General features: G+C 42.8%; 1 long non-coding RNA gene and 1 pseudogene across 1 annotated transcript; one reads left to right on the forward strand and one right to left on the reverse strand.

The window, feature by feature from the left end:
- The window catches only part of LOC134211953 (ubiquitin-conjugating enzyme E2 R2-like), an 82,131-nt pseudogene that overhangs the window by 54,874 nt on the left and 10,061 nt on the right, over positions 1–17,196 (forward strand).
- Positions 13,217–13,605, reverse strand: LOC134216061 (uncharacterized). Its single transcript, XR_009980460.1, has 3 exons — positions 13,496–13,605; positions 13,336–13,435; positions 13,217–13,276 (listed from the first exon to the last, which is right to left on the reverse strand). It is a non-coding gene; the product is annotated as an uncharacterized LOC134216061 (long non-coding RNA).

Below are 17,196 nucleotides of genomic sequence, written 5' to 3' on the forward strand. Positions count from 1 at the left end.
TGCGGACATTCAGAGGTCCGAACATTGACTCTGATCACTACCTCGTTGTCAGTGAAATTCAATCACGGTTGTTAATTGTATTGAACGAAAGATCGCAGCGAACGATGCGTTACAATATCCAGCGATTGTCGGCGGAAGGAGTATCGGCTGAGTACCGCCAGAAGCTCGACGAACGGATAAGTGCAATCAACATTAGCGACAACATCAACGATCTATGGGAGTCGATCCATGGAGCGGTGAGCACAACAGCACGAGAAGTGGTAGGTACTGCAAAGAGACGACCCAGGACGGGTTGGTTCGATGTGGAGTGTCAGAGAGTGACAGACGAGAAGAACGTTGTCAGAAGTCGAATGTTGGTGTCGGGTACCCGATCGAATAGACATCGGTACAAGGAAGCAAGAGCAGCCGAAAAACGAACCCACCGCAGGAAGAAAAAAGAGTATGAAGAACAAGTGATTAGCAAGGCGCAGGAAAAAATGAAGCAGAATGATATGCGGAGGTTTTATGAGACTGCCAATGGCGTGCGGAGAAAGACAGCGCCGTTTTCCGCCATGTGCAACGACCAAGAAGGGAATTTGCTGACAGATCAAACAGCAGAGTCAAACAGTTCGCTGTCTGAAATGTGTTCAGCGAGGGAAAGACAATCGCCGTCCGCCGAATCCCGAAGCGTAAACTATTCGAATTTCAAACGATACCCGCCAGTCTTCTGGGAGTCAGCGACCGAAGACTGTTACACCCACCCCACAGAAGTATGTCATATAACCTACCCGTTTCTTAACGACCAACGTCCATACGTGGCAGTCAAAGTGTACGGTATGCCGTTAAAAGCTCTGCTAGACAGTGGAAGCAATTTCACCATCATCAGTGAAAAATGTTCACTCGAATGAAGCCAAAAAAACTCCACCGCCCTTCCACTAATGTAGCCCTAAAATCAGCGAGCGGCGATGAGCTTCAAATTTTAGGTCAAGTCCAACTCCCTTTTCGTTTCCGCGATCGAATTAAAATAGTTCCAACCCTGGTAGTTCGAAATTTGGCTCTCGACTGCATTTGCGGCATGGACTTCTGGAGGAAGTTTCAAATCCAACCCAGAATACTGCAGGACGAGAGGTTACAGAACCAAGGAAATGTGGCTTCTATTGATTCACCATACGCCGAAACGAATCTATCGGAAGAAGAGAGCCGTCGGATTGATGATATCAAGCTCCTTTTTATCCCAGCAAAGACTGGACAATTAACCATAACTCCGCTCACTGAACATCGCATCGATATTAGTGATGAGTGGAAGAATAAACCACCGGTGAGACAATTCCCATATGTTATGTCTCCGAAGACACAGCAACTGGTAGCGATTGAGCTGCAGAGACTGCTAGATGTCGGAATTATCGAACGCAGTAATTCAGATTGGTCGTTGAATTGCGTACCCGTTATAAAACCCTCTAAGGTAAGACTGTGCCTAGACGCGCGCAAAATTAATGAGAGAACTGTGCGTGATGCATACCCTTTGCCCCACCCTGGCCGAATTTTGGGGCAGCTTCCCAAAGCGAGATACCTCACAACCATCGACTTATCCGAAGCGTTTTTACAGGTTGCTTTGGAGCCCGGATCACGTAAATATACGGCCTTTAGTGTGCAGGGCAAAGGGTTGTTTCAGTACACCAGAATGCCCTTTGGCCTCGTCAACAGTCCGGCTACCTTGGCAAGGTTAATGGACAATGTTCTGGGTCATGGTGTACTGGAACCGAACGTTTTCGTGTATCTTGACGATATCGTCATCGTCACGGAAACGTTCGAGCATCACGTGCAGCTCCTTGTTGAAATTGCACGCCGTCTTAGGGAGGCAAACCTTAGCATTAATTTGGAAAAGTCCAAGTTTGGGGTGAATGAAATTCCCTTCCTAGGGTATCTTCTGAGCACGAACGGACTAAGAACGAATCCGGAGAAAACTCGACCGATCGTAGAGTATGAACGTCCCAATACCGTTACGAAGCTCAGAAGATTCCTAGGAATGGCGAATTATTATCGCAGGTTTATTCCAAACTTCAGCGGGGTAACTGCAGCCCTAACTGACCTATTGCAGACGAAATCGAAACTTATTCGCTGGAATGACGACGCTGAGCGGGCTTTTTGTGACATCAAGGAATGTCTTATCACATCTCCCATACTCGGCAGTCCAGATTTTTCAAGAGAGTTTGCGATTCAAACGGATGCAAGCGACGTGGCGGTTGCTGGGGTCCTTACTCAACAGCAGGAGGGCGGAGAACGAATCATTTCGTACTTTTCCCACAAGCTAACAACACCCCAGAAAAATTATCACGCGGCGGAGAAGGAGGCTCTGGCTGCTCTCCTCGCGATCGAAGCTTTTCGTGGGTATGTGGAAGGATACCATTTTACTCTAATAACCGATTCTTCCGCCCTGACGCACATTCTTACCACCAAATGGAAGGTTGGTTCTCGATGCAGTAGATGGGCACTTCATTTGCAGCAACACAACATGACAGTGGTTCATAGGAAGGGGAAAGAGAACGTGGTTCCTGATGCCCTGTCACGAAGTGTTGCGGTCGTGCAAAGTGCACCGACTACACCATGGTACGATTCCATGCTAGAAAAGGTAAGAACTCGCCCAGAAGAATTTGTTGATTTTAAGGTGGAAGACAACATTCTTCTGAAGTTTGTGTCAGCCCGCAATGATCCGTATGATTCTTGCTTCGAGTGGAAGATAATTCCAAAGGAAGCGGAAATCCCCAATATTTTGCAGGAGTGCCATGAAATGGTATTCCATCCTGGATACGAGAAAACACTCGCTAGAATTCGGCAGAGGTATTATTGGCCTCGGATGGCTACCGAAATCCGCAGGTACTGCCAAAAATGCTCGATCTGTAAAGAAGTCAAACCAGCCTCTGTTCCAGTGGCACCCGAAATGGGTAAGATGCGACTCGCTACACGCCCCTGGCAGATAATTTCGGTCGACTATATCGGGCCCCTCCCTCGGAGCCGCAGGGGAAACCAGCACATCTTAGTTGTGTCCGATTACTTTTCGAAGTGGGTGTTAATTCAGCCTGTGAGAAGTATCGGGAGTGCATCTTTATGTGCTATTTTAAAGGATCAATGGTTTCTGCGCAATTCTGTGCCGGAAATCATAATTACGGACAATGGAAGCTCTTTTCTTTCCAAAGAATTCAAGGAACTGATTGATAGGTACAAAATAGCTCATTGGTTGAACTCCCGATACCACTCACAGGCCAATCCGGTCGAAAGAGTAAATCGGACTATCAATGCAGCGATTAGAACGTGTGTCAAAGAAGATCAACGCCTCTGGGACTCAAAACTTCCAGAAATTGAGATGTTTCTCAACTCGAGTGTACACTCGTCCACGGATACACACCGTTCTTTATTACACACGGCCATGAGTTGTCAGAAGTTGGAACGGATCACCGCCTGGCCAGACACGACGAAGAGCTTACAATTGAACAGCGAGCTTCTAGAAAGCAGCAAATGTTCACAAAACTGTACGACATCGTCGCGAAAAATCTATCCAAGGCACATAACTTGTCAAATACAGCCTACAATCTTCGACATCGCAGATTCGCGAAAGCCTTCGTACCAGGGCAATTAATATATAGAAAAAACATGAAACTGTCTAACGCTGCGAATCACTATAATGCCAAATATGGTAGTCAATATCTCCCCTGCCGGGTGAAAAGTAAACACGGCACTTCATCCTATGAATTGGAGGATCTCGCAGGTAAAAATCTCAATTAACATTACCACACTTACCATTGATTTTTCATGAACAGGGATAATATCTACAGTTTCGATACAATTTATTTAAGAAAACTAGAAATTAAAGCTTGATTTTCGAGGACCATGCATATTTAAGTTTATTCATATTCTAAGGGGACAAATGGTTATGGAACACTCATTCATTGAATACTTGCTTATTTATTCTTCATACATTTATTCTACTCGTTGCGGCCGATATCGCTGTTCGTTGGTCGACATATGGTGAACTGGGGCGGGCTTCGTCGGAGGGGTGTCACAGGTACGGATTTCGCCGGCGAGGGTGTCGGCTTGGCTATCACTAGCTTCCAACAGGGGTTCTTCACATTTTCCGCGGCAACTCGGCCAATGTAACGGGTGGCCTTGCGTTTCACTATGGGCCCGGGGAACGGTACCGTGTGCACTTTTATTCGCGAATGGAGTCGGACAATCGAGTGGGATTCTATTAACGGGTAGGTCGAAATTATACTTGGTACACTTCTAGTGGCCCTATTGTTTGGTGGCTTTACAGTTTCACCACAGCTTTTCTTGTTCAGTACCGCTTCTAGTAAACTGTTCATCGACCAAGGTAGCACTCGCGACGTACTTTTTCAACAAACCGGGACCACTGAATTGACTTTTGTCCACACTTGTCCCACTCGATGGATCGATTAGGGGAATTTAACTGATAGTGGCTTCGCTAACCGATCTCACTTAAATATCTCTCAGAGATTTTAACTTGTCGAAGCGCGTTGTCACTACAAGAAACACTTGTGACGTTCGCTGCCGCTGTCTTCGTTCCTCCGGGCCAGGTATCCAAATTACAAGAGAGCCCTCCAAGGGGCTTGTGTCCTTTTATATCCTTTTCCCAAGAACATCCCAAATTTTCCCGCGCATCATTTTGCCTATCGCCATCTTCTTTCCGCCCCAGTGTGATGATCACAGGTATTGTTGTTTTTTTTTGTTTTTGACAATGATTCAAGGGGTACATAATATTGTATTGATGCCAATTTAAATTTGAATTTTATTGCATGCAAGTTCTATTAAATTTATTATCAATTTGAAACTACCTAATTTTATTCTGATTCAATAAGTGGTAAATAGGGTATAAATAAATAAATAATGAACAACAATTTTATATAAATAAAATATGAATAATTTGTGGCATCAACATGGCTAATAAATATATAATTGAGATTCCCTCAAACGTGTATTAACAACGGAGCACGAACCATAATTTTATATTTATACATTTACTAACATAATATTATTTATTTACAAAACATATTTACAATTTTTTTAAAACAAAATCAAGCTGTCGTTCACAAAAAAACATGGTAAATTGTAACCAGTAAACGGTTGGTTACAAGTGGTTGCTAAGTGGAAGCAACATTTCGAGACTTAGTTGAATAGTGGAAGTGACGGTGCATCGGTGAACAGAATAAATATTAGCGACGATGGAAAAGCTGTGGAGTCGCCTACACTAGATGATAAATATGATGAATAAATATATGTAATAATATGTACAATAAATAAATATTGATAAATTCCGGGAGTACAACTTGCAGACACATCATCTGTTTATTAATTTCAAGGCGCGTACGATTCAGTGAAATGGAATGAATTATGGCAAATTATGCTTGAACATGATTTTCCGGCGAAACTCATACGGCTGATTCGTATAACGTTGGACGGATCGAAATCAAGTGTAAGGGTAGCGGATGAAATATTGACACCATTCGTTACCATAGATGGATTAAAACAAGGTGATGCACTTTCGAATCTACTGTTCAATACAGCGCTCGAGGGAGCGATTAGGAGAGCTGGTGTGCAAAGAAGCGGTACCATTATCACAAGATCGCATATGCTCCTGGGATTTGCGGACGATATCGATATTATCGGGATTGATCGCCGTGCCGTAGAAGAGGCTTTTGTGCCTTTTAAGAGGGAGACAGCGAGGATTGGACTCACGATCAATAGGCAAAATGAAGCATATGGCCGCTGGCAATCAACGTGGGTTCATTAGTGGTGGTGGTGGGGAAAAATTTTAAGTGGTAGAAGAATTTGTGTATCTTGGAACATCAGTGACGTGCGATAATGATGTTACCAGCGAGGTGAAAAGGCGTATTGCAGCTGCAAATAGGGCTTTTTACGGACTTCGGAACCAGCTTAAGTTCCGTAGTCTGCAAACGAAGACAAATTTTGAGCAGTATACTACTCTGATTCTTCCGGTGGCTTTATACGGCCTTGAAACATGGACGTTAAAGGAGGCTGATCGGAGAGCTTTCGGAGTGTTTGAGCGTAAGGTGCTGCGGGCAATATTCGGCGATAAACAGGAGAACGGTATCTGTCGGCGTTGCATGAATCACGAATTGTAACAGGTGTATAAAGGGCTGGATGTTATTAAGCTTATATAACACGGCAGACTACGGTGGGCTGGACACGTTGTTCGTATGGTGGAAGATCGTCAATCGAAGATAATATTTAGTAGAGAATCCGAAGAGGCTGCAAGCTCCGTGGAAGGCCGCGTACACGATGGCTTTGTGCAGTTGAAGAGGACCTGACGGCGCTCAATGTTCAGGGCGACTGGAAGCGATTGGCCCAGGATCGAGTCCAGTGGAGAAGGATATTCCATTCGGCGTAGGTTCATCGAAGAGCTGTAGCCTATCAAGTATCAAGTAAGTTTCAATTAATAAAGAACTAAATTTTTGAGGAATACATGGTGGTTTGGTGCAAATTGGTCAACTGACTTCACAGATATCCCACAATGTGTTGTACTTTTTACAACAATGCGAGTCCCGGAAGGTTTAAAATGTTCTGAAAAAAATACTGTCCCGTGCGTCACTGTGTTCAGTGCTTAAAGCAACAGTTGGTCGGCGAGCACCAATCAAATTGTAATCAGATGACAGCCGTTTCAGGGAGCTGGTTGGAACTATAGACACTAGATTCCATAGACCAGTGCAGGCACGGTTGGGTCATTTCGATTAAGTTTTTTTTCACATTTTCACAGTGTACCATGCGAATTTGATGTCAAACGCTCCGTTGCTTACGCTCAATGAGATGAGGGCCGGATGTAAGGGAGGTCCGGAGGGCCGTGGCCTCGGTCCCCCACAAATCTTATATACCAAAACCAACCTTTTGACGTAGAACTACGTCTGTCTTTTCTATATTGGGGTACACTTTACGATTGCGAAAATCGGGGACCGTCACGAAAATATGATAGACTTTGAACTTTAATATCTCAGCCGTTTTTCTCGATGGATTTTTTTTCTATTCGATCAAGGACGAGTCAACGCTTCTTTGTATTCATATGAAAATACCGATTTTTAACTATTTTTAACTATTTTTAACTATTATTATCGAGCGGACACAGCATCACGGAGGCGCTGGAAACATTTTCAACAGAAATCCATCGCATTGGTGGTGGTCCTTGGTGTGTTACTGCAGAGTGCAGATCATTCAACCTAAACGAACCATTTCATATGAAGAAAGGGTTGACTATGAAAATAGTACTATTGTGATCCCGCACCGCCAGTGGCAATGCTGAAAATATATTACAAATTGTGGTGTCAGTTAGTTGGAAAGGCGCATTGGGGAAAGAAAGTTGGTTCTTTGGAGGACCAGCATTTTCTGAAAAGAAAGGTTTAATGGCGAAAATGAACTGTTTCGGTGGCATCGGCGTTTGGACCCGTAACGCTGGGTTCTTTACATGGCGTGTTACGGGGTAAGATCTACCACGGTTGCATTGCCAGCTACAGGCAAATCCTGACCCAACGAATACCTTCCTCATTATCCAACTCCGTGGCATTTATGAGGGTGTCGCTAAGTCGGTGGGCTCTTGTTAAGTAAGTACCACATCAACACTTCCTTCCAGTTACGGTGAAGATGGGCGTGGCCAGGAGTAGTAATCCTCATGCTTTTGTTATTTTTGCTTAAGACTGGAATCAAGGACCACTCCTCTTCTTGATCTTCTCTATCTAGATAAGGATCTCAAAAGTAAAACATGAGTATCACTAGTGTCCAATCTACGAATCACACCGTTACAATGCTAATGCTAATGTTTCGGTGGCATCGGCGTTTGGCGTCACCTATCAAATTCGCTATTTGTGATTGAGTTTTGCACTTTGAAGTAAGTTTATTCCGGATAGTCGGATCAACCTTCTTTTGTATAAAATGGTGGCTTTTGTATAAAATCAATGAAGACGCCACCTCAGAGGAAACTATCTACAGCAACCACTCATCGGTGAACGTCGCTCGGACAGACAGATGCCGAGAGATAATCTTTGGTAATATGAAGAAACTTCGTCTTGAGTCAAATTTCTGTTGTTATTCTTCGCAGAAATACGGATCTTAGATAACCAATATCTCATAACCAAATTCAGAATCTTGCGAGTAAATTTCATAGGATTCTTAGAATTTGTCATTCTTCGAACGGTCCGTTGTCTGCGGAATTCAGATCAAAATGGGTCACGCGCGCCGAAAAGCAGCTTTCTTATATCTAATGAAGTACACTCAACCCTCTTTTTACGGCAGTTTTTTTTACGTCACTTCGTTTTACGGCCTCCTTTTTACGGCACGTGACGTAAAAAGAATTTGAAACATTATTGACATCCAAAAGTAAGCCTATAAGAAGGCACTCTTAGAAACCCAAAGAACAAAGTAGATGCTTTGTATACACATCATTCGCCTTCAACAATTGTTCCGTTCCAGGTCATCCAAGAATTTCCTGGAGTCTACACGCGTAACCGAAGACCTAAGGTCTACAAGCGTGGCGAAAGAGCTGTTATCTATTATAAAAAATGGTTTATGCCCAATTTGATATATTGAACCAAATTCCGTTCCAGGTCATACAAGAATTCCCTGGATTATAGGTCTTGAGGTCTACCCGCGATACCGAAGATCTGTTATCTCTTTTATTAAATGGTTCATGCTCTATATGATCTATTAAACCAAACTCAATATGCCTTAAGCAGCCGTTCCTTTCCTGGTCATCCAAGAATTCCCTAGACTCCTCAGCCGCGGATTCATCCCAAATATGTCCTCCGAGTATTTGTCTTTCACTTGCGTCTCAAATGTTGGCATATGAGTTGTTCCAAGATCTCCAAATTGCCCTTGAGTTTGAATCAAATGGTCTGCCGAATCAACCAAGGCTTTCATAATGTCCCCAGCCGCGGTATCAACCCAATTATGTCCTCTGAGTAGTTGTCTTTCGCATGGGTCTCAAATCCAGACATATGAGTTGCTTTAAGATCTCCAAATCCTCCTGGAGTTTGAATCAAATGGTCTGAAGAATCAACCAAGGCTTCCATGATGTCCATAGCTCCGGCAATGACCCAATTATGTCCTCCGAGTATTTTACTTTCACTTGCGTCTCAAATCCAGACATATGAGATGTAGTAAGATCTCCAAATCGTCCTGGAGTTTGAATCAAATGGTGTTCCGAATCAACCGAGGGTTCCATGATGTCCTCAGCCGCGGTATCAACCCAATTATGTCCTCCGAGTATTTGTCTTTCACTTGGGTTTCAAATCCAGATATATGAGATGTAGTAATATCTCCAAATCGTCCTGGAGTTTGAATCAAATTGTGTGCCGAATCAACCAAGGCTTCCATGATGTCCTCAGCCGCAGTATCAACCCAATTATGTCCTTCGAGTAATTTTCTTTCATATGCGTCTCAAATCCAGACATACAAGATGTAGTAAGATCTCCAAATCGTCCAGGAGTTTGAATCAAATGGTCTGCCGAATCAACCGATGCTTCCATGATGTCCCCAGCCGCGGTATCAACCCAATTATGTCCTCCGAGTATTTGTCTTTCACTTGCGTCTCAAATCCAGACATATAAGATGTAGTAAGATCTCCAAATCGTCCAGGAGTTTGAATCAAATGGTCTGCCGAATCCACCAAGGCTTCCATGATGTCCATAGCTGCGGTATCAACCCAGTTATGTCCTCCTAGTAATTTTCTTCCACTTGCGTTTCAAATCCAGACATATGAAATGTAGTAAGATCTCCAAATCGTTCTGGAGTTTGAATCAAATGGTCTGCCGAATCAACCAAGGCTTCCATGATGTCCATAGCTGTGGTATCAACCCAATTATGTCCTCCGATTATTTTTCTTTCACTTGCGTCTCAAATCCAGACATATGAGATGTAGTAAGGTCTCCAAATTGTCCAGGAGGGGCTCTCCTTAGCCGTATGGTAAGACGCGCGGCTACAAAGTCCTGGAGCTTGAATCAAACAGTTTTCCGAATCAACCAAGGCCTTCATGATGTCCCCAGCAACACCAGTAACAACCTGCGCAGCACAAGCCAGACAATCATCCCAAGGAACATTTTAAGTTCTATAACGGTCATGAAAACCATTATTTGCTCTACATGACTTCGGTGAAATCAGCATAAAACTAAAATGTTTGTTGGGATGGTTCTAGCAATTTGATTGTGACTAAATTCGGCAATTCATATAGGCCATGCCCTTTTTGATCCACAGTACTAAAGTGAATACGGCTTCAACTATTGTTCCATTGCAGATCATCCATGAATATCATCCATCCCTGAAATATAAGCTTTACGGTCAACACGCGTAACCAAAAGGCTGTTATCACTTTAAAAAAATTTGCTCATACCCGTTTTGATCCATAGGACGAAATTGGATACCTCTCCAACTATTGTTCCATTCCAGGTAATTTAAGAAAGTCATGGAGTACTGGTCTTTAGGTCTAATTATTATTATTATTTTTAAATCGGAGTATTATTTTTAAATCGTTCATCCCATTTCGATCCATATTAGATACGCATTTAACAATTATTCCACTCCAGGTCATCGAAGAAATATCTGAAGTCTAGACTTCGTGGCCGGGGACATAATGGAAGCCTTGATTGATTCGGTAGACCATTTGATTCAATCTCTAGAACAATTGGGAGATCTTACAACATGTTACATGTCGACATTTGAGACGCAATTCGCAAACTATCCAAATTCCAGCAAAACTTTGAGATCTTACAGCACCTCATATGCCTTGATTTAAGACGAGTGAAAGACAAACACTCGGGAAATATAATTGAGTTGATACCGCGAGTGAAGAAATCATGAAAGCCTTGGTTGATTTGGTAGATCATTTGATTCGAACTCCAGGACAATTTGAAGATCTTACAACATCTTACATGCTAAAATTTGTGACTCAAGTGAAAGACTAATACTCAGAAGACAAAATTGTTGACACCGCGGTTGGGGGAACCATGGTAGCCTTGGTTAATTCATTAGACCATTCGATTCAAACTCCAGGACAATTTGAAGATATTACAACACCTCATATGTCTTGTTTTGAGATGCAAGTGAAAGACAAATACTCAGAGAACATAATTGCGTTGATACCACGGCTTAGGACATCATGGAAGCCTTGGTTGATTCGATAGATCATTTGATTTAAGCTCCAGGACAATTTGGAGATCTTAGAACATCTCATATACCTGTATTTGAGACGTTAGTAAAAGACCAATACTCAGAAGACAAAATTGGGTTGACACCGCGGCTGGAGACATCGTGAAAGCTTTGTTTGATTCGGAAGAACATTCGATTTAAACTCCAGAACAATTTGGAGATCTTAAAACGTATCATATGCAGGTATTTGAGACGTAAGTGAAAGACAAATAATAGGAGGACATAATTGGTTTGATATCGTGGCTGAGGGCACCATGAAAGCCTTGGTTGATTCATTACACCATTTGATCCAAACTCCAGGACAATTTGGAGATATTACAACACCTCATATGTCTTGTTTTGAGATGCAAGTGAAAGACAAATACTCAGAGAACATAATTGAGTTGATACCACGGCTTAGGACATCGTGAAGGCTTTGGTTGATTCGATAGATCATTTGATTCAAACTCCAGGACAATTTGGAGATCTTACAATATCGAATATGCCTGTATTTGAGACGTTAGTAAAAGACCAACACTCAGAAGACACAATTGAGTTGACATCGAGGCTGGGGACATCGTGGAAGCATTGTTTGATTCTGTAGACCATCTGATTCAAACTCCAGGACAATTTGTAGATCTTAAATCATCTCATATACATGGACTTGAGACGCAAGTGAAAGACAAATACTCGGAGGGCATGAGTGGGATGATACCGCAGCTGAGGACATCGTGCAAGCCTCAGTAGATGTGGTAGACCATTCGATTCCAACTCCAGAACAATTTGGAGATCTTAAAACATCCCATATATCTGGACTTGGAACGCAAGTAAAAGTCTAATACTCGGAGGGCATGATTGGCATGATATCGTGGCTGGGGGCGCCATGGAAGTTTTGGTTGAAACATTTCACCATTTGATTTAAACTCCAGGACAATTTGGAGATCTTACAATATCGAATATGCCTGTATTTGAGACGTTAGAAAAAGACCAATACTCAGAAGATAATATTGGGTTGACACCGAGGCTGGGGATATCGTGAAAGCCTTGTTTGATTCTGTAGACCATTTGATTCAAACTCCAGGACAATTTACAGGTCTTAAAACATCTCATATACCTGGACTTAAGACGCAGGTGAAAGTCAAATACTCGGAAGGCATGATTGGGATGATACCGCGGCTGAGGACATCATGCAAGTCTCAGTAGATTCGGTAGACCATTTGATTCAAACTCCAGGACGATTTGGAGATCTTACAACTTCATACATCCAAGAATTGAAGTCGGATGTGAAAGACAAATAATCGGAGGACAAAATTGGGTTGATACGGAGACTAGGGACATCATGGAAGCCTTGGTTGATTCGGTGGACCATTTGATTCAAACTTCAAGGCAATTTGGAGATCTTACAACACCTCATATGTCTTGTTTTGAGACGCAAGTAAAAGACAAATCCTCGGAGGACATAATTGAATTGATACCACGCCTTGGGACATCATGAAGGCTTTGGTTGATTCGGTAGACCATTTGATTCTAACTCCATGACGATTTGGAGATCTTACAACTTCATACATGCAAGAATTGAAGACGGATGGGAAAGACAAATAATCGGAGGACAAAATTGGGTTGATACGGAGACTGGGGACATCATGGAAGCCTTGGTTGATTCGGTGGACCATTTAATTCAAACTTCAGGGCAATTTGGAGATCTTACAACACCTCATATGTCTTGTTTTGAGACGCAAGTGAAAGACAAATCCTCGGAGGACGTAATTGAGTTGATACCGCGACTTGGGATATCATGAAGGCTTTGGTTGATTCGGTAGACCATCTGATTCAAACTCCAGGACAATTTGGAGATCTTGTAACATCTGCTGGATTCGGAGAGATCTCACAATACCTCATGTGTTAGAACTTCAGGAGCGACAACAGAAACCTTTTTAAAGCAGATATTGCAGGCAGCTTAAAACTGTAAATTTATTGATCTTAGTTAGCTTGTTTAGTAGTTTTAATAACAGATTCACTTACATGAACAGTTTCTCTTTTAGATTTGTATGCGCTCAGTTCTTATACTCCGATGTTTTCTCACTTAATGATTGGTTCTGTTCTAAATTGTTAATGGTATTTTTAATGGGAAATGAGCAATGAATTTGAGTACTTTCTTACCTATAAAGTATAATTGTGAATGGTTCGAATCTTTATTCCCACTGGATTTCTAACCAATAAACACGATCTCTAACTCGACACGGTACTAACGACTGTCTACCTATATAATTTCAACTTTCAGTTAAATTAAACTAACAGTATCCAATGCATTGCTACTTACTTCTCTTCAGATTCCAATAATAATTCACTTTAAATTAATTCCCAGGCAAATGTCTCAAAAAAACTTAGTTTGATAATCTACGCGATAGATGTCTAACAATTTTGTCCAATCACGTTATCATCGTTTGTTTTATCTCCTTATCTTTTATTCACTTATCTTCTACAAATGACAGAGAGGCGCAAAGTTATTTATTTTAGGTTCACATCGTCTGGTGGGTGGTGCTTACAAAGCCCTGCCCCGTAACGGTGGTTTAGACTCCGCCTAATTACCAGCTTTACCGTCCTGAATCTCCAGCACCGCCAGTTTAGCTACCGGACGTTTCAGCTCACCCCTAGTTGTTCTTACCAGAGCCTGTCGGATTCTGCCATCTACACCTTTGTAAACTTTAGTTACTATTCCACGAATCCACGATTTGCGCCTATTCTCGTCCGTTACGTATACCACATCACCTTCTGCCACGGGTTCTGTTTCAGCATGCCATTTCATTCTTTTATTCAGCGTTGGTAAATACTCCACGATCCACCGCTTCCATAATAGATCGGCCAGTCTTTGAGATCGTTTGTAACTATCCCGCAACGCCTCTGCTTTGCTTGTTTGTTCGAGTGGTTGTTCCTGAACTAACGCAACTGATCCCCGAAGAAACTGATTTGGCGTCAATGCTGCTTCCGATCCCGAGTCCAATGGAAGATATGTGAGCGGGCGCGAATTTACTAGATCTTCCGCCTCTGTTATCGTTGTTGAAAGTATTTCATCCGTCAGTTTTCCACCGTCTTCAATCTCGTTTAATGTTGCTTTAACTGATCGGACTAACCGTTCCCAGGCCCCGCCCATATGTGGAGCCGAAGGCGGAATGAAATTCCACCGTGTCTTTGCGTCCGTTAATAATTCGCCGCATTCCATATCGATGTGCTGCAAAATTTCTTTACTCGCTCCTTTAAAGTTCGTACCGTTGTCTGAAAAAAATTCTAGAGGAGTTCCTCGCCGACATACAAACCGTCTAATAGCCATCATGCAGGATTGAGTGGTCAAACTATGAGCAACTTCCAAATGCACAGCTCGTGTAGTGAGACATGTGAATAACGCTATCCAACGCTTTTCGCTCCGCCTGCCAACCGTGACTGTCAATGGACCGAAATAGTCTACCCCAGTGTAGCTGAATGGTCGTTTATAAGGGGTAATTCGCTGCACAGGAAGAGGAGCCATCCTTGGCAATGTTGGTTTGCATTTTGTCAGTTTACACTGTACGCAGTTTCGCACAATACGCTTCAATTCTGCTCGGAGATAGGGAATGTTGAAGCGTTGGCGAAGCTCATTTACCACAGTTTCAGTGTTCGCATGACCTAGTTTTTGGTGATAGTACTCCATCATTTTTTTTGTTATAGGATGCGATCGCGGTAAAATAATAGGAAACCTTTGTTCGAAGGGGATGAATTCTCCGTTTTTTGTTCTTCCCTCCATACGAATCACACCTTCATCGTCCAAAAACGGAGATTTATCATACAGTTGACTGTCTTTCTCAAGTCCGTGCCATTTTTCAAAAGGTAGCTGCTGATTTTTCTGCAACACCTTCACTTCTTCTTCAAACGACTCCGATTGTACAGTCCGCCACAAATATGTTTCTGCTCTCTGGTGTTCTTCTCGAGTGAAATAAACTACTTCGTGAGGCAACTTTTTTAGCACAGACTTCTGAACGCTATCCGATGTTGGAATCGATTCGATTTTTTGCCCTTTCAATTTTCGTTGGCAGTTGGATATGAATCGAAATACACAAGCAATTGTGCGCACAAGAACTTTCCATCGAGATATCCTATTTGGGTCTACCAATGATTCTTGGAGAAGAACGTCATGAAACATATGAGCTGCTCGAATTTCGTCTACTACATTTGGTGAAATTTGTATTTGTTCTGGCCATTCTGTTTCTGCTTCGTACAAAATGTGGGTCCCATGAACCATCGCGATTTCGATGTGAATTGACGTCCATCCTGCCACTTAGTTACTTCGTCAGCTACGTTTAACTTTGTAGGTATCCAGCGCCATTCACACAGCTTAGATAGACTGTGAATCTCTCCTATGCGAAAAGCCACGAATTGTTTATATTTCCGCTGATCAGAATGTATCCATGAGAGTACTGTCCTGGAATCTGACCATATGAAACGCTCCGCTATAGCCAGCGAATGCGTGTCATTTATGGTGCTCATTAGCCGTGCACCAAGTACTGCAGCTTGGAGTTCTAGACGCGGAATAGTTAGTAGTTTCAGCGGGGCAACTTTCGATTTTGCCATCACCAAGGAACATGTCGGATAACCAGCTACCATAATTCTGAAATAGGCAGCACAACCGTATGCATATTGGCTAGCGTCGACGAAAACGTGTAGTTGAAGAGTGCTGTAGTCAATCTGTTGTCCTCTGCTGAAGTGATATCTTGGTACCCTGATTTCTTCCACCTCCGGTAGTCGATCGATCCACTTTTTCCACTGTTTCTGGCAGTCGCTGTCAATCACCTCATCCCACTCTGTTCCACTTCGCCAAATATTCTGTATCAGCATTTTTCCGTATACGGTGAATGGCGCCAAAAGCCCCAGAGGGTCAAAAAGACTCATAACGCAGCTCAGTACTATACGTTTGGTTGGCATTTGCTTCCCGCATAGATATGGTATCAATTCATCTCGTAGCTTTGTTGAAAAGGAAAATTCATCTCGGTCCGCGTTCCAAACAATACCTAGGACACGTTCGTTTCCACTATTCTTGTCTTGAGTGAAGTGCACCTGGTGATCGATCTTGCGCTCACCCAGTGCCTGAGGAATTTCATCACAGCTGGCTACCCAATTCCGTATTTCAAATCCTGCACGAGAATGCACGTAACGGACTTCTTTTGCACGACGAATAGCTTCTTGTACCGTATCAGTACTGTCAAAATAATCATCGACATAATGATTGTCGATAATTGCTCTCGCCGCCCCTGGATACTGCTCAGCCAGCTCGTTTGCGTTTTTGTTTTTAACAAACTGAGCGGAACATGGTGAACAAGTCGACCCGAAAGTCGCCACGTCCATAACGTAAACCTCCGGATGAGAGTGTATATCGCTTCGATACAAAAAACGCTGGTATTGCTTATCTTCACTCCGTATAAGCAGCTGGTGATACATTTCTCTAATGTCTCCTCCGAATCCCACTTTTCTTTCCCGGAATCGACTAATGACTGATGGAAGGGATGTTAACATGTCAGGTCCTTTCAATAACCGAGAGTTCAGTGACGTTCCTTTAACTGTGGCTGCTGCATCCCATACAAGTCGAACTTTTCCCGGTTTCTTGGGATTAACGACTATGCTTAGAGGTAAATACCACACTTGTTCGGGATTGAAATTGTGCAGTTCCTGCTGCGTTGCTTTGTGTGCATAACCCTTCAGTACATAATCGGCCACCAATCTTCGCACTTTGTCATTAAGGTCCTTATCTCTCTGCAAACGTCTTTCCAAACTTTCCATTCGCTTGAATGCCATTGAGAAACTGTCTGGAAACAACCGCTCGTCGGTCTTCCATAATAGTCCAGTCTCAAAACGATCGCCAACCCTTACTGTTGTTTTCTCTAAAATCTCTCTAGCTCTACGATCGTCATTTGACTCTGGCAGGAGTGCGACAGACACACCGGATTCTTCAAGAATATAGTGATTTCTGATCAGGTCGTGTAGATCTTGGTTAGT

This window comes from Armigeres subalbatus, chromosome 2, assembly GCF_024139115.2.
Source record: "Armigeres subalbatus isolate Guangzhou_Male chromosome 2, GZ_Asu_2, whole genome shotgun sequence".
NCBI classification, from domain to species: Eukaryota; Metazoa; Arthropoda; class Insecta; order Diptera; family Culicidae; genus Armigeres; species Armigeres subalbatus.